The following is a 23,769-nucleotide window of genomic DNA, read 5'->3' as shown; positions in this document are numbered from 1 at the left end:
CCATCCAAGGCAGCTATCACTCATTAAATCTGCCTTTCCCTCCAGCAGAAAGCCAGCTGCACAGAACCACACATACAGAGCTCTAAGAATAGTAGAGCACTCCAAGAACATACTGTACTTGGCCTGCATACAGGTGTGAGGGGTTAGCTGTGCCTTTTCGCTCTCAAAGCCAGGGGGCTTGAAACAAACATTCTCCTCCACCCCCCGCCCCCAATAATTTGCAGAGAAGAAATGAAAAAAGAGAGCAGAGAAGAACACCCTAGCATGTCCTTCTCTGACCTGCGCTGCCTTTTTCTAGGCATAGATTGACTCTACAGAAAGCATGTCAAACTCAAAGGCTATCACAGGCCAAATAAATGAGGCATGTGGCCCCGTAGGCCACGGGTTTGACATGTTTGCTCTATAGCCACCAAGGCATGCCAGTAAGCCCTAGAGCAGTAAGCACAGCAGGCCCTCCCCTCCCCCTTCCTCCTGCCATTCATTGTTTCTGCACGAGGTCCAGCAGGCCCCAAAGTCCTGGAACAGGTGGTTCATTTATCATTTGCTACGGCAGGAATTGGAAACCCATCATCCGCTGCAATAAATATTTGGTTGATTTAGAAGGACTTGTATACATGCATATAAGTACAACCAATGGACATAAAACTATGGGGAGGGAGGGGCTATGGGGGAGGGAGGGAGGGGGGCAAAAAAAAAATCATTAAAATATGTAAAAAAAAATAATTAAATAAATAATTAAAAAAAAAATAATAATAAAATAAATATTTGGTTGATTTATTGGCTTCCCTCCCATAAGCATAGAAAGTGAGACCAGGTTCCTTCCCAAACTGCAGTTCTGAGCCATGAGAGTTCTCAGCGTGCAGACCAGACCCTGAAACCACATCCCAATCTTGGGAAGAAAGCCATGTCTCGGTCTCTTCATAAAAGAGTCTGGGAGGGTAATCTCCTTAAGCGTTTGGTTTTAGCAATGGGATTTGGGGGAGCTTTTATTTTCTATGGTAAAACTTTCTGGATTGTCTGAAATCTTTACTCAAGTGTTACTTTTAACGATCAGGAAAAACAACAACAACAACAACCAGCAATCTTAATGTGAAAATGTTCTTATTCTCAAATGGGCAAACATGACAGGGTTCCCAGCTTCCTGCTTTCCCCTGGGGAGGGAAATCTAATGAGGTGAAGTGAACAGATAGCTGAAGGCCCTCCAAGACAAAGATTATAGGAAGCAGCTTTGGTCACTCCTGGGTATTCCTACCTGTTCCCTGACCCCAGAGAGATTTGTGGCAGGTCATCACAGATTCCCAGTCTCTTGCCTAGCTAACCACAAAGCATCCTTTCGTCCTCCTTGTAAATATCACTTCTAGGAAGCCATCCCTGTCTGTCCAAGATTGAATTCTGTGTCCCTCGCATGTGCTTCAAACCACCTGCACTTTGTGATTATCTGTCTGCCTCCTGGTCACCTTTGTTAGACTGAGATCCCTGAGGCAGAGGTGTTTTCTTTATCTGTTTAGCCTTAGGAACAGTGCCAACAGGCTCCATAAACATTTGTGTGTGTTATATGCCTTGCGTGCCATTGAGTTGGCTCCGACTTCTGGCAACCTTATCAGTGAGTGATGGATATCCACAGGTTCTGTCCTCAGCAAGGTTCAGCCCTGCTCAGCCCCCGTAGACTCATGCCTACGGCTTCTCTTACGGAGTCAATCCATCTCAGACCTGGTCTTCCTCTTTTCTTGCTGCCTTCTATTTTTCCCAGCAGGATTATTCTTTCCAAAGAACCCTGCCTTCTCAGGATGTGCCTGAAGTAGGGCAGCTTCAGTTCTGTCATTCTTGCCTCCAGCGATGTTCCGTTGTACTGAATAATGATTAATTGGGGAACTTCAATAATCAGAGCAATTTAAGGGATGAGAAGATGAAAAAGAAACCGTTCATTTTCAAGGAACTTTCAACTAGTTGGGGGAGATTGATGTGTCTGATTATAAAACCAAGTGCTAGTTTAAGGGTTCAAATGTCAGTACAAACAGCCAACTCTAAAGACAAGGAAGGTTGGACCCTGAACAATTCTCACTCATTGTTTCCAGCTCAGGATCTCAAACTGAAATGCTACTATGGGGTATGTGCACATGGTTATAAGGGCTCAGGATTTTAAGACCTTTATTAGAATCTGACGCACGATTTTCTGCTGTCAGTTGCCCTAGGAATACCTGCCATTCAACCTTAATTGGTGTTTGTGAAATGCCGTGTCTTCCTCTGCTGAAAGGCTTTGAGTGCTGAGCATTATGACTGTTACAGCGGTTGTTTTATTATTAAAGCAGTGCCAGTGAGGTTACACAACAGCTTGGGTCAGGAAGTGAAACCAGGGCGCTGATCCCACTGACGCTACAGAGGATGGGGATTTGGGATGGTAAAATGTTAATTACTCGAGGCAGAATGCAGGCTCCCATCCAGCACTGTGCTCCTGCAGATCCTTTTGGTACCGGAGGCTGGGGCTGGCTCTCTGGTCGTGGGTCCTAAGCACCCTTTCCCTCCCCTGGCCGGAATGCTGGATTCACTTCGCTGTAAGCTGCCACTGAAAAAGAACCCACTGGCCACCAGCCAGGAGCACACATCTTGTACAGCATCAGGGCTAATGCTGGAAGCTTCCCAGGAGCAGAAGGGCTGTTCCCCTTGCATGCAATCAATTATTTATTTCTAAGCCATGTATTCTTTCTCCTTGCTTCCAGCTCCTGAGGACTCTCTCCAAAGATGGAGTGGGGGTCGAGGAGGTAGGCTTGGGCACACAAGGATGGTAGAAATATCCATTTATAAAGATGAGAAGGTGGACATAGAGATGGACGGGCTTTGGGTCAGAAAGCACCAGGATTGTTTAATCTAGGGCGGGAGAAAAGGGTCCTGGAGAGGAGGCTGTGGTGGAGGCAATGACAACCTCTCCATAGCTTTTTAGGTCCCAACTTCTAGATACGGATTCAAGAACTTGAATTCTTAACGAAATGTTATTTTTAAGATGATGGGTTTGGCTGACAGGTACAATTCTGGCTAAGAGAGAGGCACTAAAGTACCATGAAAAAGAGAGAAGGCTCTGGAGTCAGACAGATCGAGGACCCAATGCCAGGCCCACCAAATACTTTCTATCTGGGTGACCTTGGGGCAAGTTTCCCAACCTCCCTGGCACCTTGGTTTCCTCTCCGTAAGATTTAGAGAATTTGTAACACTCACAGGTTTAACCAGATTAATTCCTGTAAAGGATTCCGCTCCGTACTTGGCACCACGTGGGCACCCAGTAAGTGCTAGTCATGATCACCATCACCTACAGGCCACAGGACGGAGTCCTCCACACTCCCCCAGTAAACAATTAACTAGCACGGCGAACCCCAGCTCTGATGGACGCGTTTATTTGCCCAATAAGGTGCCAGAAAAGAACTCAGTGGAGTCAAACCAATGGCGTTGGCCTTTGTTGTTGGCCGGGCTTTCTTGCTTTTCCACCAATAGTTGGAAGATTTGACTAGCGAGTGACATGCTGACAGCCCAATGACGCACCACCTGCCCACACTCCGCGCTTCGGCGGAGATAAATCAAGGAGCCGGCACGTATACATTCCGTTACTAGGCAGTATCGGATGGAGAGAGGGACTTAGGAGACACTGTGCGAGGGCGAGGCACTAATGAGCTAAAGAAAAAAAAGAAAAAAGAAAAAAGACGATGGTTGCGCCCAGTGAGCTCGGCCGCCATCATGCTCTAATTTCCCCTACGCCTCTCCCGGTCGGCGACCGAGGAAGCGGCCTCTGGGATGCTAAGGGGGTGTGTCCCCCTATGATTGGCGCAGGCGGTCCAGCCAATCGTAGCTCGTCAAACGGGAAGCACTTGGCCAATGAGGGGCGACGGCAGCGGCGAGGCATTGGAGGGGCGGGGCGTTAGCGTGACAAACACAAAAGCCAGCCAGTGAGAGCCGGAGGCATCCTTCCTGCAGCCAATGGCGCGGGGCTGTGGGCGGGCCCCCGGAGTGTTTGTGTTGTGGTTTTGGGGGAGGGAGGCGGAGGGGAAAGTTTGTTTATTTTGTTTTAGTTTCTGGGGGTCCCCGTGTGTCTGGGAGGCGAAGCGGGAGGGACTGACCCCCGTTCTCCTCAGTCCCCCTGCTGCGTCGCTTCCACAGCCGGCGGAGGCGCGGGGGCCGCGCGCAGCGCAGCGCATCGCCTCACAGCGGAACGCCGCGCGCTCGGAACCGGCACTGCTCGGCGGTGAGTGAGTGAGGACCGCGACGGCCGCCGCCGCTGCTCCCCTCCCCCGCACACCGCGAGCCCGAACTGGGCGGCCGGGAGGGCGAGGACGCCCGCGGGAGCGCGCGGGGCGGGCAGGCCTGTCAAGCTGAGGCGCAGGGCGTGCGAGTCCTCGCGAGTGAGCGAGCGAGCGAGCGCGGCGGGGAGAGGGCCGGGAGGGGCGTGAGCGCGCGCGGGCCCGGCGGGGCGGGGGTCCGGAGCGCGTGCTCCGAGGGGGCGGCCGGCTGGTGGTTTTGACCCGGGTAGGGGGGCGGGGGAGGCGGGCAGGGACGCGGGTGATGTCCCGCCGGCCGCGCAGGGAAGGGGCGCCGGGGATGGCGGGGCCGGGGCGGACGGGCGCGCGGCCGTGGGCGTCACGCGCCGGCAGGTGTGAGCCGGGGAGGGCTTCCGGGCGGGTTCCCTTCCCGTGGCCGGGGGGCCTCGGGGCGGGGAGGGGGGCCCCGTCGCGATGGGAAGCCGAGGCCCGCGGAGGCGCGTGTCCGAGAGGCGTCAGGCCTCGGAGCCTCCTGGCCCGGGTCTGTGTGCAGGACCTGCGTGACCGGGTGGGGGTCCCACCCTCTCACCCCCTCGTCCCAGAGCCCTGCGTGTGCGACCCCATCTTCGACAGGCGAGTCAGACTTTCCAAGAGGAAACGAGGGGAGTAACGTTGGGATGAAACAGCCCGAGGAATGTTGTCTGCCTTTCGATGGTCCGCCGCCCTTTAGTTTCGGACTAGCGCGGGGTCACCGGCCCACAGTGGGGTCCATACACTCGGGTCGCTGTAGACACCCAGTAACGGGAGCCTCCTGGGAGCGCGTCAAGGACCAGCCCATCCTCAGTGCCTTGGGCACGGGGTGCCAGTCTGGGGTTTTTCAGACTCCTTGCTCTCTCATGATTTGGCTGTTGTATTGCTTTTTAGCATCTGTGCTAGAGATTGAGCCGAGGATAAGGCAAATTTCAACTTGGTCGTTTGTATACCAATGTAAGCAATTGGTATACAAACCAATTTTTGTCAAGAGATGTTTCTCCATAAGCATTGAAAAAAAAAAAAACCCAAACACGTCGTTAGTTGCACCCACCAAGCAGTTAAACATTATAGCGTTTTGTGAAAATTTTAACCAGAGAGGCTGTTTCCTTCATCTTCGTGGAGAATTTCATTAGGTTGAGAGCTTCTTTTGATTTGGAGAAAAGCATTGGTGACTCGGGGTTTTGAACCGGCATTTATTCTTCTGGTAGTGTTATGTAAATGCCTCCTAAAAAGCAGAACTTTTAGCATTTGTCTTGCAGAGGGTAGTAGTGCTGTCGCTGGTGGTGGGAGGGATATGAATGCAGTAGGTCCCCTACATTAAGGCAAGTATCCCCAGAATGTAGATCAGACTGGCTCGTCCCATTTGGGACACCTTTATATTTTCTTAGAAGACCATTTTTAAATTGCTTGTCCCAAATATTATTTGAGCAGAATAGTTTGTAATAGGACTTCACGAGAAGACAATTCCAAGCTGCTTTTCCAAGGTAGCAGATAAATGCCATACCCTTGAAATAAAAGAATTTTGGTCCTCATTCAAAAGGAAGCACTTAGAAACGTTTAAAATCAGAACAGTATCATTTGTTCAAATGGTAGTAACACGTTTATTGTGTGAAATATGCCAGCCTCTATATATTTTTGATTGCTTGTTTTTGTTAATCCTCACCCCAGGATATTTTTCATTGATTCTTAGCGTGAGAGGAAGGGAGGAAAAGAGACACAGAAAGAGAAACATCAGTGTGATGAGAGACGCTTTGGTTGCCTCTGGAACATGCCCCTGACCAAGGGGCCTACAACTGAAGTATATGCCCTTCATGCCCTTGACTGGAATCGAACCCGGGACCCTTCAGTCCACAGGTTGGTGCTCTGTCCACTGAGCCAAACTGTCTAGGGCTATTTTTTCTAATCCTTATCTTACTCAAGCCTGTTTTATGAGTGAGAAAAGGAGCCTACAAGAGCCACTTAGCTAGGAAGTTGGGTGCATAGATTTGGTCTCAAGTCTGTCTGGTTTCAAAGCCTGTTCTTGTTCCATTTTGCTCCCTAAGTTATCCAGAGGAAGAAATACGGAAAGGGCACTGGAAAGTAGAGAGGAATAGTAGGGGAAATGCTACGAATGATTAGGTTGCCCCAACCTAATTTAAGAATTTAATGTTAAACTCATTCTTAGCTTTAAAAGTTAAGAACGTTTGTACCAAAGCGCATCTGTGCTGTTTTTATTTCCTCCCTGTTTAATTTTTATAAAGAAAGTGTATTTCATTAGAGGTCAAGGCTTTCAGAGCCCCTTGATCAGATCTCCGCTTCCCTACCTTGCTGTTATGATTGATCCTGTGCCTTCTTCCAGGGACCAGGAACTCTTGTATCCGGCACAGTGCTTAGCACATAGTAGAGACACAGTAAATGTTAGTTGACTAAGGAGCAGAGTTGTAATGATATCAGCTTCATTTTAGCAGTTTTAGTTTAATGGGACAATAAAGTGAATAGCTCATGTGCAAAATGCAAATTCTGGAAGAAGAATTAAATGGAACAGCATATGATCTTGGATGTTGGCTCTGCCAGTTTGCTAAATCTCCCAGGTGTACTTATCTGAGCTGCTGTACCATTCTGCTTTTCCTTTCACCTCGAGTTCTAAAAGAGGAGGCTATAATGATTGCTTCCCTTGACTACTCAGTTCTTTGAACCTTTGCTGGCTCCCAACCTCACCACTCTCTAAGGCTTTTCCCAGGTCATCAATTACCTAATGGTTAAATTTACCAGAACACCTTTTTCTGTCTTCCTTCAGCAGTCAGTCCTTGCACTGTCCCCTGCCCCTTTAAATTTATTTTATTTTTAAAAATAACATATAGTAGCATTGACTTTTAGGGTGTATACAGTTCCATGAATGTTAACACATGTATAGATTTAACCACCAACTAGGATACTGAGCAGTTACATTGCACCCCACACCCCAAATCTTTCATGCTATATCCCTTTTTATTTTTATTGATTTCAGAGAGGAAGAGAGAGAGAGAAACATCAATGATGAGAGGGAATCTTTGATTGACTGCCTCTTACATGCCCTCTACTGGGGATCCAGCCCACAATCCAGGCATGTGCCCTTGATCAGAATCGAATTCAGGACCCTGTAGTCCACAGGCTGATGCTCTATCCCCTGAGCAAAACCAGCTAGGGCCATTCTATATCCCTTTTGATATACTTTCTCCTGATTTCAATTCCAGAGGTGAACAAACACTAATGATCAGGCTGGGGCTCCGTTTGTTATCCTTGTTTTCTTTTTCTTTTTTCCTACTCCCTAAAAATGTTAACCTGCATATCTGTGCCTGGCTCCCTTCCATAATCCAAACAACATCCCCGTTTACCTGCTAGAATTCTTCATTACTCCTCTATACTCTCTGTGTTAAAGCTAGGCCTTTACTTCGCCTTCTGCACCTGCTTTTTCACCAGATTTTCTGTAATTTTCAGTGGTGCCATCCTTCTCCCAAACTTGGAACTCCGGAACACTTAGAGGGCCTCATAAAAACTCTTATCCCAGACCTGATATCCTGCTACTCAGCTACAAATTCTGCCCACTTGCTGCCAAGCCAGCTCTGATTCAGTAGGCTGAGTGGAGGGGAGGCAATTGGAGCATCTGGAACCCCATCAGGATCTGTCTGCTCTTCTGGTCAGAACCCCTCATGGCTTCCCATTGCACTCAGGTTGTTTGGGATTTTATTTCACTCCCCTATCCCCCTCCTTTAAAATAATACAAAATATTTACACATATTTTATTCTTTTTATTTTAGAGAGGAAGGAAGATGGGGAGAGATAGAAACATTAATGATGAGAATCATTGATTTGCACACCCCCCACTGGGGGTTGAGCCCACAACACAGGCATGCGCCCTGATGGGAAATCCAACTGTGACCTCCTGGTTCATAGGTCAGAGCTCAACCATTGAGCCACACCAGCTGGGTAACCCACCCCCCTGTCTGACTTAACTCTACTTGGTCTCTCAATTCCTTGAATTGCCCAAGCTTTTTTCAGCCTTGATGTTTTTGTACCTACCATTCTCCTGGCTTGGGCTGTTCTTCCCTCCCTGCTTCCTAACCTTATCCTAACCCTAATCCTCTGCTTCCCCCTTGTCTTCACCCACTTGACTTTAGGGTTCAGATTAAATTGTCACTTCCTCAGACCTCATCCCACTTCCTCCACCCACCCTCTGTTAGATCTCTCAGAGCTCCTGTGATTTTTTTTCTTAGCTACAATTTGTGATTCAAGACCATGTCTGTTTTGTTTCTCATGTCTCCAGAGCCTAGCCAAGAATCGGGCGAACAGCAAACTCCCAGGAAATGTTTGCTGGCTGTGTTGTGTCTGGGCTTTTGATTTTATAATTTATTGCTATCTTGTAGTTTCTGGTAACCTTGTTTTCTCCTACCTTCTCTGGGACTTGACCCCACGATTGGAGGTCTCGTCATGTAGAGAGAGATCAGAAATCGCTGAAGAGGACCCCGATCCTGTTCTCCCTCTGAATTGTGCCTCTGCCTGGAAGCCCTTACCACTGAGCCAGACTAGATCTAACCTAAACTGTTAGCTGAGCCTGCCAAGTCTGCTGAGCAGTGCACCTTGGTTATCTAGACTCGGGTCAGCGTTTGCAGCTGTTCTCCCCTCGCCTCACCCTGCTCTTGATTTCTTCCTCCTCTCACCGCGCGGTGTGAACTTCCAAAGGCAGTGTACCCTTTCCCGCTGAGTCTGCTTACCCTTTGACATTTACTACTCTTTGACATTGACAATTGCCTCTAGTGTCTTGACCCTACAGATTGCCCCCACACTAATCTTTGTTTGTGTTTCCTGCCCCCTCCCCAAGTCTGCCCCAGGCACTTAAGTTTGGAAACCTTCAATGGTGTTCCATTGTCCAGATAGTTTAGAAGGCAAGCCACAAATACGAGCCATGAAGGTAATTTTAATTTTCCTAGCAGCCACATTAAAACTAGTAGAAAGGGTAAAATAGATCTTTATTTACTTCAGTATATCCAAAATATTATTATATGACCATGTTATCAGCAAAAAAATAAAATTAAAAACATTGAGATGCTTTATCTTCCTTTTTTTTTATGTTAAGTCTTTGACATCTGGAGTATATTTTTCAACATCTCAATTCAGACTAACCACATGTCAGATTCTAAGTAGCCACATGTGGCTAATGGTTACCATGCTGAACAGCACACCTCTAAACCATATCCTCAATATAGTTGAAGGGCTGTAACTGGGAATTTCCAGCCGCTGGCCTTTAGATGACTCTGTGTCCCTTATCTAGAGCCAGCTCCTTTTCCAAATATGCGAACATTCCTTGCTGAGAAACCCCGGGGATCCCAAGACCATTCTTATACTTTCAGTTCTCAACATCTCTCCTGGACCCTTTTAACATTAATTTTTTGTGTCACTATTTTTTTTTCATATAGCAATTACTGATAATATTTATTAGTTTGTCTTGTAATCAGGGGTAACATTAAAATATTTAACAACTGATAAAGCATGGGCACTGACCAATAGGAATAGGTGCCTGCTGAAATAGAATCAATGGAATCTGTACACAGCCTGTATGTTCCCACTGTGTGTACCTGTTGAATCAACAGCTTGGATTATTTTGGGGTGTGCATTATCAGCTTCCCTTCAAGAGAGTGTGAGTTGAGTTCCTTGAAAGCAGACTTTTATTTTACTCATGTTTGCATTCCTAAGATAGCTCTTGACCTGACCTGTAGTAGGCAATTTATAATTATCCTAATATATAAAAACCCTGGGCCCATCATGATCAGAGGCTTGACCAACCAGAAGTCAGTCCTGCAGTCAGCCCTGGGTTGCCGTGGCGACCCAGCACTGACTGCTATGGCTGCAGGCGTGGTAACCCAGCACTGACTGATGAGGGGGCTGCAAATCAGACCTGAAGAGAGGCCCAAAGAGAGAAGCAGAGTCTGATCTGTAGCCTCTGTGGCAGCTGTTGATCAGCACTTGCCTCTTTCTTTCTCTCTGGGCCTGGCCAGCAGCCATGCCTCCATTTCTCTCCAGACCTCCACTGGGGCTGATAATCAGCCCCACCTTTCTGATCAGGACCCGTTAATAGGCCCAGAGATGCTGACTGGCATAGAAACTGACCAATTAGAGCCAAATCTGGGTGAAGTGTCAGGAGCAAATGGCTGCCTAGGAGGTGGAGCTTTTGACACTAACTAGCATAGAAACTGACCAATCAGAACCAAATCTGGGTCAACTGTGAGGAGCCAATGGCTGCCTAGGAGGCGGAACTTTTGACACTGACTGGCATAGAAACTGACCAGTCAGAACTAAATTGGCTAGCAGAGGACGGCAGTTTGGGGTTAATCAGGCCAGCAAGGGAGCGGTTAGGGGGTGATCAGGCTGGCAGGCTGGTTAGGAGCTAGCAGTCCCGGATTGTGAGAGGGAGGTCTGACTGCCGGTTTAGGCCTGATCTCTGTGGGATTGGGCCTAAACCGGCAGTCAGACATCCCCCAAGGGGTTCCCAGATTGGAGAGGGTGCAGGCTGGGTTGGGGGACACCCCCTTCCCAGTGCACAAATTTCATGCACCAGGCCTCTAATCCTATATAATTAAAGCCTAATATGCAAATTGACCAAACAGTGGAATAACTGGTCGCTCTGACACACTGACTACCAGGGGGCAGGTGCTCAGTGCAGGAGCTGTCCCCTGGTGGTGAGTGTACTTCCACAGGGAGAGCACCACTCAGCCAGAAGCTGGGCTCATGAAGCAGTGAGTGGAGCATTAAGGAGCAGTGAGCAGGTGGGTGGTAAGGAGCAGGTCGGGCTGAGGGACACTCTCCCCTCCCCCACCAGTGCATGAATTTTGTGTACCGGTCCTCTAGTTTTAAATGAATGAACAAATGCTACCCTGCATATAGAAACTAAAATATTGTATTTTTTTAAAAATTATTTTAGAGAGAAACATTGATTTGTTGTTCCACTTATTTATGCATACATTGGTTGATTCTTTTCTCTCTTTTTTAAAAATATATATTTTATTGATTATTTTACAGAGAGGAAGGGAGAGGGATAGAGAGTTAGAAACATCGATGAGAGAGAAACATCCATCAGCTGCCTCCTGCACACTCCCCACTGGAGTTGATTGGAATCGAACCTGGGACCTTTCAGTCTGTAGGCCGACGCTCTATCCACTGAGCCAAAAGGTTGATTCTTTTATGTGCCCTGACCAGGAATGGAATTCACAATCTTGGTGTATCTGGACAATGCTCTAATAAACTGAGCTACCTGGCCAGAGCCAAAATATAAGTCCTTTGAGGACAGAGATCATGAATTGTGAAGGAGTATATAGCATACTGTCTCCATAGGAACATTTCTTCTGAATGAAGATTTGCTTTTAAATAACTATGCTCAGATCTTGTTTTGGATTTTCAGGCTGGGTCAGAAATGAGGTTTGGCTTTAATTTAATGAGACTTATTTTCTGTTGTGGTTTGTGAGCTTCAAAAGAAGAGCTCCTTGGAATTAATGCAAACTCTTCCAGAGTTAGGGGCTCAGTTGATTACTGGAAAGGGACTGAACGAGGGGTTAAAAGTCCTAGGTTGGTTTACATTAAAGACATTTGGTTGAGTGCCTACTATGTCCCAAGCACAGGAATGATTGCAAATTCATCTACTACAATATAATAGTATGGAAAAAGTGCCCCTTTATCAAGAGTTGCAGAAATGATTCATTCTCCCTAGAGAGATTTAATTCCTCTCTGCTCCCCTATATTTTACTCATTTCTAACATGAACTATACTGTATTATGTTTCAAGATGTTTCTTTTACTGGATTGAGAGTTTCTTAAGAGGAAGGCTGTTGCATTCATCTCTGTGTCCTCAAACACATGCTGTACTTAACTGTACCTGCCATATTGTAGGCACTCAAATGTTTGAGTAAATAACCTCAAATAAATTACTTGGCTTTGTAGAACCTCAGTTTTTTCTTTTGTAAGTATGGAATTCTCTGCCTCAGCAAGAATAATCTTTTAAAACTACATACCTGTTCTCTATATGTTATACTTCAAATGTAAAACATTTACTTAAAAACCAAGTATAGCTCTTTCTGGTGTGACTCAGGTGGTTTGGCATCATCCTGTGCACTGAAAGGTTGCCAGTTCAATTCCTGGTCAGGACACATGCCTGGATTGTGTACTATATCTGTGGTGGGGGGCATATAGAAGGCAGCTGATCGATGGTTTGCTATCACATCAATGTTTCCCTCTCCCTCTCTCTCTAAAAAATACCAATTAAAAAAACTACACCCCCCCCCCTCCAAGAATAAATCTGATCATATTTCTTCCCTCCTTTAAACAGTTAATGAGTCTCCCAGACCCTGCTTTCCCCTCTCTGGAATATAAACTTTATTAGAACACGTACCTAGTCTGTCTTGTTCACTTGGTGCCAGTGGAGACCCTGCCTCTTTCATGCCGTTCTCCCCTCTGCTGCCTGCATGGTTGCACACTGATCCTCCTGGTTCTTGAGATGCATATTCCTCCCCATTCAAGTTCTCCTCCTGGCACTTGCTATTCCTGTGGCCTGTAAGCCTCCCACCCTGTCGTTTAAGCCTCCCTCCCTGGCCTTAGTTGATGCTTCTTCAAGGATTGGAGCTCAGTTTATGTTACTTCTTTAGCGACTTCATAGTCACCCCCAGCCCAGACCAGGAGATGTGCTCCTTTTACACACTCAGAGCACTTAATACAATTGTAATCAAATATTTGTATATCGTTTCCCTGCTAGACCATAGCTACGAGAATAAAACCGCCCTGTCTGTTTTTGTTCACGTTTGTAGCACCAGGATTTAGCGCTGTAGCTTATACATAGTAGGTCCTCAATAAATGTTTTTCAAATGAAGTTAGGAAAGAGAACTAAAAATAGAGTTTTAAAAATCCTTAGTCATTATAATGGCTTAAATAAATTAAATGCATGGGGGCAGGGAGTTTCCTTTTTAAATTATCTCCAGGTTATATTTTTCTTACGCAATGGGTAAACATTTTAAGATTAGAGAAAGAAGGTTGAAATTAAAAACTTGAATTTGTCTGGAAATTTTATTTAGTCATTGTAGACTTTAATGAGTATCCTTTTAATCTTTACTAGCAGGAATGATCAGAATGGTTATTTCTTTAAAAACCTTTTCATATGCTGGGGACTCACATACCTACAGTTTCACTGAACCTTTGAGGTACACCATGTGCTGAATTCTGGGACTATACGGATGGGATGAGAAGAGATCTTTGCTCCTAAGGAGTGCACAGCCAGGAGGGTGAGGCAGACATGGACCACTTGGTGTAATAAATACTGTAATGGACAGTACAAGGGAAGTGGCAGAGGTGAAAAAGAGAGTCATCAACACAACTGGAGGTCAAGGTAGCTTTCTCAAGGGAGGAAACACTCCCATTAAAGCCCTGAAGGAAAGGCATTCCAGGCGGAGGGCACAGCCTGTGCAGAGGCACGAAGCAGCAGCATATTTGAGACAGGATGTGGAGAATGACTATATAAAGTGGTATGTGTTATAAAGCTGATGTGGGATACAGAGCCAACAGCTAACTTAGACAGGCGAAGTCACACTGTGGCATGTCACACTCAGACTCTTAGGTTATACTGCATTTTAGAACTGGAAATGACCTTAAAAATAATTATGTGATTTCTTATCTTTGAATTCCTGAAGGCATTATAAAGCACTATTCAGAGAAGATCATCATAAACCAGGATGGTGCTTGTCACTTCTGGTGAATATGCTCGAGTGAGTGTAGAGAGTACTTTCAACCGTGCAGATGGTTCAGGTGGAGTTGTAGAAAGTGGTGACTCACTTAAACTTATCTTTAGGAGCTGAGGGTAAAGGCGGTGACCTCTTGGTCACCTGAGGTGAGTGCTGATCTGTATCTCTCACCAGGGCCAAACACTGAACCAGTGAAAGGGATGAGATCAGAAAGGATTGCCCAGAGGGTTTCTGGGTACATGTATGAGAAAGATGATTCCGCTAGCTTGAAAGTCTTTACAGTACTTTATAGCTCTCCAAGTGGTTCACTGGACCAGCATTAACTTAATTTGTTGAATGGAAACCTGGTCATTTTCCTTCATTTTGCTCCTCTTTAGTTCAATAGCTCTTTGCTTTCATGTCCTCCCTCTCCATCTCTCCTTTCCCCTTTCCCTAATCCACCCCATCCATTGCCATCTTTCATTCTATCACCACTAAATTGTTTTCAGATATAACCGTGGAGTGTCTGTACTTTGTTGGCAAACCAGTGTCTCAGCTTTCCATATCAGGAGCTTGATATTTTTCACAAAGAGATGATTAAGCTCTGGTAGTGCTGATCACACTCGGAAAGATGCTAACTGACCTATTAAATGTCAATTAATACAAATTTTGTATGTTCGTTTATTGACATAGATTACTAGGGGTGAGAAGATAATGGATAGTAGAATGAGTGAAAGCTGTGTGCAGTTTATTTCAGAATGTTTGGGAAAGAAAGGAAGGAGAAAATAGAAGCAGGCAAGATTGAGAAGGCAATATCTTAAGGTAAAATAGAAAACCTGTTTAAAGGTGTATAAGAAAAACCCAGAAGAGAAAGATAAATTAGAGCTTGACTGGAGAAAGTAGCAGGTGATTGGTGGGGAAGGGCCACCAGATTCCTCCCAAGGGCCTGGGTGGAATGAGAATCATTAGAAGTTCTTTATAGTTGCTCAACTAGAGAAGAGGGGTTGTCGGGCTTCTCTCTTGGATAACTTGAGCTCAAAACAAGTTTATACAACTTTATTTTTTCTGTGGTCCCCCAGCAGAATGGTTTGCACATTGTAGGTATAAAGTCTAAGAGATAAATTCACAGGATTAAAATAAGATATTAATTATAACTTTAAACTTGTTTCAACTACCAGTTCATCCTATCTGTGGTTCATGACAAATGAGCATGTTTATGAATCCTGGTATCTTGTGAATAGTACAGTTATACTGTATTCTTTTCCCAAAAGTGTTTTAATTGAATAAACGTGTACATTTATTATATATCACAATTTTTTTTCTTTTTTAATCCTCACCCCAGGATTGATTTTTTTTTTTTTTAAGATAAGGAAGATAGAAATATTGATGTGAGAGAGAAACATTGTTAGCTGTCTTCCTTACACCCCCGACCAGGGATCGAACCCACAACCTAGGTATGTGCCCTGACCACGACTTGAACCCGCAACATTTTTTATGTATGAGCCACGTGGCCAGAGCAAAACTATACCACAGTTTTTATAGTGCTGTTTTGGAAGTCTTTATTTCAAGGACATAGTAAGAACCTCAAAAAGTGGAAGTGACCTAGGCTTCCTAAGTTAGGCCCAGGTAATATATCAAGACAAATGTCTTGAGCCCTGGCCAGTGTGGCTCAGTTGGGTGAAACATTATCCTGTACACCAAAAGGTTATGGGTTCGGTTCCCAGTCAAAGCACATACCTAGGTTGCAGGTTTGACCCCAGGTTGGGTGTGTGTGGGAGGCAGCTAATCTATGTTTATCTGTCACATCATTGTTTTTTCGTCTTTCTCTCTCCCTTTCCCTTCCTCTCTCTTTAAAATGAGTTTTTTGTTTTTTGTTTTTAAAGACATGTTTTGAGTATCTGCTCTGCCCTAACATGGAGGAAGGAGATACAAAGTAAAACAAGAAATTGAGGCCCTCCACAGAGTTATGTTTTCCTTCCCCGGAAGATCTTGCTGATGGTGTATCATGTTTAGTACGTAATTCCCTTTTCATGAGATTCTCAGCCAGAATAAAGAAATGAAGGTTCATAAGGAGATATTTTACCTACATGTATATTTCTGTGGGACTTTTAAATATAAAAGCTTTCCACTTAGATATTCTAGTGGGCAACAGATTTTAAAACACAATTTTCACCAACTATTTTGTCAACCTTTTCACTACAAGAGTTTTATATTTGTAATCCTCAACCCAGGATTAATTTTTTTAAAGCTAAGGGAGACAGAAATATTGATGTGAGAGAGAAACGGTGCACAAAATTGATGCATGGGTAGGGTCCCTAGGCCTGCTGGCGATCTGGGCCAATCAGGTTCCCCGCCTCCCTGCCTCCTCCTTCCATCATTCCCTCAGCGCCCCCTGCCATTGCGGGTCCCCTGTCATGTTCCGTGCCACTCCCTGGTGGTCAGTGCACATCATAGCGAGGCATCAAACTCCCAGTCTCCTGATCGAACTCCCGAGGGGACAATTTGCATATTAGCCTTTTATTATATAGGATACCAAAGCGTTTAAAATTTATGATGTTTTTGCCTGCAGTTTGCTTTCTATTCCCTTAACAAAAGGGCCCACTAGTTATCAGTTCCCACTTAAACCATGCAGGTAAGTCTGTGGGTTGGTATAAAGAGAAATATTTTTGTGCCCCTTACAGTCCGAGTATATGGCCAGAACATGGGCCCCGAGGGGTGAAATGTTATTTTTAAAACACCGAAACAGTTAGTGAAAAGGCTCTTTGTAGGAACAAAAAAAACAAAACAACCTCCCCCCCCCCCCCCCCCCCACACACACACTCACACAAAACAAGAGAATGAAAATGCAAAAGACATCACATTTCCAGCCAGTAAGGGCTGGTTTGAAAACTTTGAAAAGGGAACCCTTGCCCCACACAGCCTGTGAGTTGGCCTCAGCACATCGTGACACCACCCTCCGCTTCCCGAACCCGCCAGAGCCAGGGCTCCACACTGGAGCCTTGTGCTTGCTTTTGAGTGAATGCTCTCCAGACTTCTATTTACTGTACTTAAAAAGGTGTGTTTACTGTCCTTCCTCTTGTTTTCCGTTAGCCGCCTGTGTTTTAGATCTTGGCTTTACCATTCAGGGTGCTTTTCAGAAAGGCTAACTCTGGAGGCTGAGAGGGGCCTTGCTTCGGGAACTCCCTTAAAAAGTTACTTATTGACTCTTTCTGGTCCCATCTTTGGTAACCTGTCCTCCCAGCACCTGGATCTTGAAATCCTGAGAGACTGACTCTTGAAACATTGTCAAATCCTTTAGCTCTATACTCTTTGGCTTTGGCCTTAGGACCCCTCATTTTTGTTTTTGTGCCGCCATCCTGATTCTAAGTCATCCTCAGGCTGTCTGGATTATTAAAATAGCTTCCTGTCAATTGTGCTGGTTCCAGAAAACATTTCCTACATTCTGTTTTCATTTCCCTTCTTTATCACCCTGTGTGTTCTTACTTCGTGAAGTCCGAGCGCCTGTGTCTGAGCCAGGCGCCTATATTGTGTCCATCTATCAGCTGTCATTCACTAGTTTTGAATCTTGGCCTTCTTTCATATAATCTTCTCTCTATTTTCTATATGACTTCCTCCCTTCCCCTCCCATACTTTATAAAGGCTCTGCCTTATATAAAACATTCTGTTTCTGGTTTCCAAGCCATTTTCTTTCTCACTCTCAGAAAGCCTTCTCTAAATTTTATTTTTCTTGGAATAATTTCTTATTGGAGACCTCTTCATTTGGGTACAGTTTGGTTTATTGACATGATTGTGACTAATAAAAATTTACTTAGCTAATTTTCTTTTTAAAAATATATTTTATTGATTTTTTATTTTTATTTTTTTTTAAGAGAGGAAGGGAGAGGGAGAGATAGAAACATTGATCAGCTGCCTCCTGCACATCCCTTACTGGGAATGTGCCTGCAACCAAGGTACATGCCCTTAACAGGAATTGAACCTGGGACCTTTCAGTCCACAGGCCGACTCTCTATCCACTGAACCAAACCAGTTTTGGCTGCTAATTTCCTTTATTCTAGTGGAATTTTTGTACATTTGTGGGGTTTTTGTTGTTTTGTTTTGTTTTGTTTTTACAGGTATCACAATTATATCATTTACAAATAAAGTCAATTATATCATTTACAAATAAAGTCAATTTTATTTTCTTACCTTTGAGTTCTGTTTGTTGCCTGTTGTACTTGCTATGACCTCAAGTACCACATTTGATAGAAGTGGTATGAATGTGCATCCTTGCTTTCCCCCCACAGATTTAGGGGGAAGGCTTTGTAGCAGTAAGTGTGATGTTAGCTTGTTTTTCTTAGTTCCCCTGCTAATACTCAGCTGAATACTCAAGGGGTCCCCTGCAGCTCACTCTCTCTGTGCAGCTCTTTCCTCTGCAGTACTGCACGCTGCAGACGCCAGCTGTCTTGGCCTCCCCAGAATCTCAGCTCTATCTTCTCAAATAAGAGCGGTCTCTGCGTTCCACCCGAGTTCCCCTTTCGTGTGCCGTGGCCTGGAAACCACCTAGGCAGCAAGCTTGCTCGGGCAACTGTGTGGCTCACCTTACTTGTTCACCATTTCTCAGGGGTCACTGTCCCTGCCTGCCTGATGTTCAGGGTTTTGAAAATATATTTTATCCGTATTTTTAGTTGTTTCGGGTGCAAGGTACATCTGGTCCCTCTTCCTCCATCTTTTCTGGAAGTGGCAGTGCTGCCTTTTCTTGAAACATCTAAGGAATCATTTAGGAGTTGCTTCCAGAGTATGAGGCATCCTTTGGAATTTCCGCAGAGGAAAATCTTCATTCTTTCAGGGTTGATTTGGTTTAGGGGGGCAACCAAGAATCACTTTTCAGGTCTGGTTAAATGATTTGTCTGGATAATACTCTTTGGGGTCCAAAATGAGTTCAGAGTTATGAGCAGATTTCCTTGTGTAATTTTATTTGTAAACTAGTTTGAAAGCAAAATAGGAGTTTCGAAATATTTTCAGTGGTGACAACCTAATTAAAATAAATATGAAACTTCTTAGGGGGGATATATCTTGAAAAATACATTTGAATGTTTCTATCTATTTATTGGTATATAGTTAGTATCAGTTTATATTTACAATTTGCACTTAACTGCTTCTTAGTAAGCTTTCTTTTTTTTTTTTTTAAATATGTTTTTATTGAGTTGAGAGAGAGAGAGAGAGAGAGAGAGAGAGAGAAAGGGAGAGGGAGACAGAGAAACATCAATCAGCTGCTTCCTGCCTGCCCCTCACTGGGGACTAGCCTACATACAACCCCTGCATGTGCCCTGACCAGGAAAGAAACCTACAACCTCTGGGTGCACACAGGTCCGATACCCAACCAAAGGAGCCACAGCAGCCAGGGCTTAGTAAGCTTTCTTACATTGTTTTTATATGATACAGATCTCTCTCCGGCTGATGTCTAGATATTTTCTTTTTTTTAAAAAAATATATTTTATTGATTTTTTTACAGAGAGGAAGGGAGAGGGATAGAAAGTTAAAAACATCGATGAGAGAGAAACATCGATCAGTTGCCTCTTGCACACCCCCCACTGGGGATGTGCCCGCAACCAAGGTACATGCCCTTGACCGGAATCGAACCCGGGACCCTTCAGTCTGCAGGCTAACGCTCTGTCCACTGAGCCAAACCGGTTTCGGCATGATGTCTAGATACTTTCGTGTATTTCCTCACTACATTGCACTGCATCGTGGGAGCTCAAGTCATGATGGTAGACTAGCTAATTTCTGTGTAAGGAAACTAAGATCACTCTGTCAAAATGCATTGCATGATATAAAGGATGTAAAATTGGTTCCTGTTACCTGTACAGCATTTTTAATACCTGAAGGTATGATTTAAATTTAAAGTTATTCATGTAAGATGCTGAATTCCAGAGCATGAGCACATACCTGTATCTGGCTTATACTAGGAATTATATGAATGACCTAGTTCAAAGACATGCCTTAAATCTGGATCTGTTAAGTAATTAACCAAGGCATATCCTTAGAACCTAGTAGGTTGGTGTATGGATACTATATTAATGCAACCTTATATAATTCTTTTCCTAACGTCTTTGTTTTTTAGCACCTGAATGTCTCATTAGCCCTACTCTGACCCCCAATTAGGAAACAAGGACTTTTTTTTTTTTTATTCCTCGAGGATATGTTTGGTTTTTTTAGATTGATTTTAGAGAAGAAGGGAGAAGAGAAACATCAATGTAAGAGAAAAACATACATTGGCTGCCTCCCATACATGCCCCAGTTAAGGATTAAACCCACAGCTTACATATGTGCCCTGACTGGGAATCAAACCCACAACATTTTGGTGTACTGAACAATGCTCCCAACTAGCTGAGCGACATGGCCAGGGTGAAACAAGGACTTTTAAAAAATATTCCTAATAGATTAAATTCTTACATTTTTAGCTTTCAACTTTGGTTTTCTTTAATTTTATAATTTTAGTTAATTGAATTTATAGCTTTATAGTTTTTTTTAATAATAAATCTTATATTAGAGAGTTTGGATACTCAAGTGTATCCTCTGGGCTTGCTCTTTATCCTCAATGGTCTTGTACCTTTTGTCATGCTCCTTTTCCTTTTCCTCTTCCTCTTTTTCTTCTGCATACAGGAGTTACGATTGGAGAGAGGAGGATTTATTTGCCTTCCAGGCCTTGATTTTCCTCAGATAAAGCTCCAGCTCCTTGCCCTCTGGTGCATAGCCATCTGCTGCCGAGCTACATTGCAGTGGTCTTAAAGCAATGCATGCAAGAAGCTTGCCCTGCTGGAACTACTCTTCTAGAAGACTGCTGATTGTGGCCTTATTTTCCCTTTCATCCTATTTCTTCAGAATTTTCTTTTATTTTCAGTAACCCTGCTTTGCATGTCTAACAGAAGTGTTCAGTCTTAAGACATGGTACTTCTGGTTACCTCCCTGCACATGGACGGTCTATTTGGTGGGGGCCAATCTTAGTGTTGGTAGCAGGGCATCCTATCGTGTTTCCCCGAAAATAAGGCTCTTCCGAAAATAAGACCTAGCGCATGGAAAGATAAGACATCCCCTGAAAATAAGACCTAGCGCAACTTTGGGAGAAAAAATGAATATAAGACACTGTCTTATTTTCGGGGAAACCGGGTACTAGCTCACCTTTTTGCATCTTTTGTTGGGCCTTTCTCTTGCCCCAGGTCTTGCTTCCCTTGCGCCTGTTGTCCCGAGAGATGCCCAGGGCTTGGCACTGGCTAGAAAGAGTAAATACCAGGGTCATGATCCTTGTCTTTTATTTTTTATCCTCTTTTCTTTAAGTTCGGTTTTAAGTAAAAGGGAGGAATGTAATGGGAAATTTTTCTTTTAAATCCAACTTTACCCTGAAGTTCTTTCTTTTTCTTTTTAATTAATTTAGAATTCCATGTTAACAGTGATGCTTTTATGTATACCATTTCTGATGCCGCATATTTTCTTGGATATTTAAAACCATAGGTTAGTAAGTGATACTTGTAAAGATAGCATTGTCCTTTGATTCCAGGATGAAGCAACAACCAATTTTGCTAAGGTTGCATTGAGTGTTTTGAATTATTTTTCAGTCTTTGGTTTCTTTAGACAGAAATAATTGGGGGTTCTTCTCTAATCCACACATTTATTAAGAGAGGTTTTCACTGCTTTCATGTCTACCAGTTGTGAAATGAGGTTCCTGTTTGGCTGCATTGTTTCTAGCATTGGTTAGTTGTGTTTGTGACAGAATGAGGGAGAGAGGCAGGATTGATTGGTGTATAGTAAAAAATAATGAAAAACAAAAAATTTTCTTTTATGTAGATACAAGGGTTTAAAATATAGTACTGTATTTATATTTATTAAAATGTTCATTTTGTCCCTATTTTTCATGGGAAATGTTCTAAATTATTTTTTATTATAATTAATTATAGGTTCTTAGTAGTCTTATATCTTAGTTCTTGCTTTAATCGGGTTTTACAGTTTTCTTTCTATAATAGAGATCTTTGAGTTTTGCAAGTTTTGTTATCATTTAGTTGCACACTATATTAGCATTGACACATGACTGGGCTAAAATATATCGTTTTCCGTGTACATGATCTCTTTCTTGACTTTTGTGTTCTGTTTCTTGATAACAACTCAGATTTTATGACTTTTTAAAATTTATTTAAATGATTTAAATTGGTGGCTGTTATTAACTTTTTAAGTCAATGCTCCTCTTTAATACACTGAGAAAATCTCATGCCCTTTGGTTTGTTTTTAACATGAAAAAGAAAAATCAAAGCATATTGACAGAGGTCTGCTTTTTTAACTTTACTATCTTTATCCCATTCAGATACCATCCTCTTGCCAAAGGTCAATTGTAATGTTGTCTTCAGAGAGAGGTTGACTTAAAATAATGTTGAAGTGGTATAAAGTATTCTAATAATACAATTATAGATTTATAGAAATTCAAGATATAATATTTTAAGAGTGGTAAGTTTTTTAAAGAGAGAAATTAATTAGTTCACATTAATTTATTAAGATATTTTTAGAAAATAATTATATATTTCAGTGGAGGTCAGCAAGACCTTTTTAATAAAAACCCATTTTTAGGTCCTTAGTCCCTTACTGGAAAGCTAGTAAGATGCATTTAACATTCATTATATAACGTCCCTGCAGAGTAGGGGGCAGCACTTTATAGTCAAATACATTTGTATTTCGGCAGCCAAAGCTATGACTCTCCTTACTTTAGTAGGTAGACTATAAATAGTCTCATGTTAGTTCAGGTCAGGTTTTGCTGCCAATTAGGTTCAGATCAAGTTTTGCCACAGAATGAACTACAGAAAACGTTTGGTTTTCAGAAGTTTTTGGATTTTGGAATTATGGCTAAGGGATCATGGACCTGTGTTTATTTTCTTAGCTCTAATGTTGGTTACTTTTGTTGCCTTCAGAAAATGAAACCTGTTTTCCTTTTTCTCTTCTACAGGATGTGAGATTAAATCTGTTCTCTCCAGGCCAGTTAATAGAAATTAGGACACCTCTTCACAAAGCTTGATACCTTATGCAGCTGTCACTGTCACGTGACACTTCACAATTCACTGGCTTCATGTGAAGAATCTTAGAGTTCCCTTCTCCTTTCTCCTTTCAGAAGTGCTCTGCAATAATAAATAATAAGGAAAAGAGATTTAAAAGGTGCAGCACTCCACACAGCATATATCCTAACTCAGGTAGTAAGGTTTCACATGCTTTCTCTGGATTGACCTTCCCTGCTCCCAATTTATGTGGTAGCTTAAAAAAGAAATCTTTTGCCGAGACCGGTTTGGCTCAATGGATAGAGCGTCGGCTTGGGGACTGAAGGGTCCTGGGTTCGATTCCGGTCAAGGGCATGTACCTTGGTTGCCAGCATATCCCCAGTAGGGGGTGTGCAAGAGGCAGCTGATCGATGACTCTCTCTCATCGATGTTTCTGACTCTCTATCTCTCTCCCTTCCTCTCTGTACAAAATCAATAAAATATATTTAAAAAAAGAAAGAAATCTTTCTAAAAAGAATACATGCGTATGGCAAAACAAAAATCCAAATGGTACAGAAGCATAAATAAGAAGAAGAGGCTTTCCCCTCCCCTGCGGCTCTCCTTCCCAACCAGCTTTTGATCACTTGTTTACTAGTTCTTAGGGGTTTGGCTCCTTTTTGGCTAATTTTTTTTTTTTTTTTTTTTTTTAGTTCAGGCATGACGGGACATTTTAGAAATTTCTGATTAAGCATTACAAGCCCACTTGGACTGATATTGTGTTCATTGTATGTTA

General features: G+C 43.5%; 1 protein-coding gene across 10 annotated transcripts in view; it reads left to right on the top strand.

Moving 5' to 3' along the window:
* Positions 1-3,995: 3,995 nt before the first annotated feature.
* TNRC6B (trinucleotide repeat containing adaptor 6B) overlaps positions 3,996-23,769 on the top strand; it is a 205,166-nt gene continuing 185,392 nt past the window's right edge. For 3 of the 10 annotated variants that reach the window (XM_036459346.2, XM_045587460.1, XM_045587458.1), the window contains exon 1: positions 3,997-4,228. The gene's annotated coding sequence lies outside the window, so the exon portion shown is untranslated. Of the gene's footprint in view, positions 4,229-23,769 lie in introns of all 10 variants that reach the window. The other 7 variants (XM_036459340.2, XM_045587461.1, XM_036459345.2 and 4 more) reach the window with 4 other exon arrangements.

This window comes from Pipistrellus kuhlii, unplaced genomic scaffold (assembly GCF_014108245.1).
Source record: "Pipistrellus kuhlii isolate mPipKuh1 unplaced genomic scaffold, mPipKuh1.p scaffold_m20_p_3, whole genome shotgun sequence".
NCBI classification, from domain to species: Eukaryota; Metazoa; Chordata; class Mammalia; order Chiroptera; family Vespertilionidae; genus Pipistrellus; species Pipistrellus kuhlii.
The sequence above is the reverse complement of the archived record's forward strand: the minus strand, read 5'-3'. Positions and strand labels throughout refer to the sequence as shown.